The following is a 2416-nucleotide window of genomic DNA, read 5'->3' on the forward strand; positions in this document are numbered from 1 at the left end:
AATGAGATTCCCATGGATCTGACATTGTTTGCATTTCTTGGCATATATGAATGAATCTCTCTCCCTAGTAGGCTAATAGTAACCCATACAAAGAAGTTTCTTAGACAGTGTTAATCCACTTGAGTGTGTACCACAAATACCTGCATGAACTTCGTTAAGAACTTTCTCAGATTCTTCTTGTTCAAGACATCTCAATAAAGTGTTATCTAGACCTCGCTTATATAAGGTATTGGCAATAATAGTATAGTGATATGATGACAGATAAAATTTCTTCTTTGATTGTGGGATAGGTCAAGAGGAAGGATATTCTCTTTTAAGTACTAATAGGTTTGGTCATATAAGGATTGACTGGTTCTCGATATATGGAAAATCATGTAGGTATGTTGGGATTGAATGGTAGGGGTTAAGATATCTTCCATGAGGAATTCGTAACGTTGTTGATTCTCCTGATTCTGCAAGAGATATGCTATTGTAGTCATTGCATCTGCTGCTTTGTTCTCATTTCTTGGGATTTGAGTGAATGATACTTCTTCAAAGTGTTCTTTAAACTCTTCTACTAGCTATTTGTAGGGCATGAGCTTGTCATCCTTAGTTTGATAATCATCATTTATATGGTTGATGATAAGTTGTGAATCACCATAGACATGCAATTCCTTGATATTCCATTCAATAGTCATTTTGAGCCCAATAGTCAATGATTTATATTCTACAGTATTATTTGTGCATGGAAACCGCAATCTATATGATTTTGGAATTGTGTGTCCCTGAGGTGCGATGAACAAAATTCCTGCACCTGATCCATATTGTGTATAAGAACCATCAAAGTACAATTCCCAAAATTTTGTACTTACTGTCAAAATGTCTGCATCAGGAAATTCAATATGCAATGGTATATCATTTTGTAAAGGTGCTTCAGCTTATTGATCAACAATGACCTGCTCTTTGATAGATTTTCGATCAACATACTCTATATCAAATTCACTCAGCATCATAACCCATTTGGCTATTCTACCTGTCAAAGTTGACTTGTTCAGCAAATACTTTAGTGGATCTATCTCTCCTATTAGTTTCATAGAATGAGTCAGCATATAATGTCGCAGCTTCTGAGTTGCAAATATAACTACTAAACATGTCTTCTCTATTGATGTGTAATTTAGTTCATAGCCGACATGTGTTCTACTGATGTAATACAGTGCTCTTTCTTTTTTTTCTTCATCATGTTGTGCTAGGAGAGTGCCTAATGATATTTTTGTTGCCGAGATATAGAGTAACAATGGTTTCCCTTTGATTGGTGATACCAGTACTGGAGGATTCATGAGATGTTCTTTGATTTGCATAAAAGCCTCTTCACATTTCTCATCCCATTTGAATGGAACGTTCTTATGTAAAAGATGAGTGAATGGATGACATCTATCTGCTAATTGAGAGACAAATCTTCTAATTGATTGCAATCTTCCTTGTAAAGATCGCAATTGACTTATGTTCTTAGGTGACTCCATTTCCATGATGGCTTTGACCTTTTTAGGATCTACTTCAATTCCACAAGTTGATATAATGTACCCAAGAAATTTTCTAGAGGTTACTCCAAATGCATATTTCTTTGGATTTAATCTCAACTGATATATTTCCAGCCTATCAAAGATATTTCTTAAGATGTTCAAATGTTCTGGTCTTGTATGAGATTTTGCAAGTATATCATCTACATAGTCTTCCATAAATGTATGCATCATATCATGGAAAATTGTTGTCATAGCTCTTTGATACGTTGCTCCTGCATTCTTAAGCCCAAATGGCATAACATTCCAACAATAAGTATCCCATGCATAGGTGAATGTTGTCTTTTCTTGATCTTCAGGGGTGATTCTTATTTGATTGTATCCTGAGAATCCATCCATTAATGAAAACATCTCATGCCCTACTGATAAGTCCACAATTATATCAATGTTGGGTAGTGGGAAATCATCTTTGAGACATGCTTTGTTCAAATCTCTGAAATCGGTGCAGACTCTTATACTTTTATCTGGCTTTGACACTGGCACAATGCTTGAAACCCATTCTGGATAGGCAACGGGTCTTATGAAACCCACATCTAATAGTTTCTTTAGCTCGACTTTTACAAGAAGAGCGATGTGTGGATGCATCTTCCTTAGCTTTTGTTTAACTGGTTTTTCTTTTAAATCTACATTGAGATGATGCATTATAAGATCTGGATTAAGTCCTGGCATGTCTACATAGGACCAAGCAAAATTTATTTGTCTTTGTCTGAAGAATTCTATGTATTCTTTCCTCTCTTTAACTGATAATGAGGCAGTAGAATGAAGTATCTTGGGATCCTTTGATGTGCTAATGTTTATTGCTTCTATTTGTTCTATTAGAATAGAAGATCTCTCCTGAAAATATGCAGGCAGGATGTCAA

This window comes from Cryptomeria japonica, chromosome 6, assembly GCF_030272615.1.
Source record: "Cryptomeria japonica chromosome 6, Sugi_1.0, whole genome shotgun sequence".
Taxonomy (NCBI): domain Eukaryota; kingdom Viridiplantae; phylum Streptophyta; class Pinopsida; order Cupressales; family Cupressaceae; genus Cryptomeria; species Cryptomeria japonica.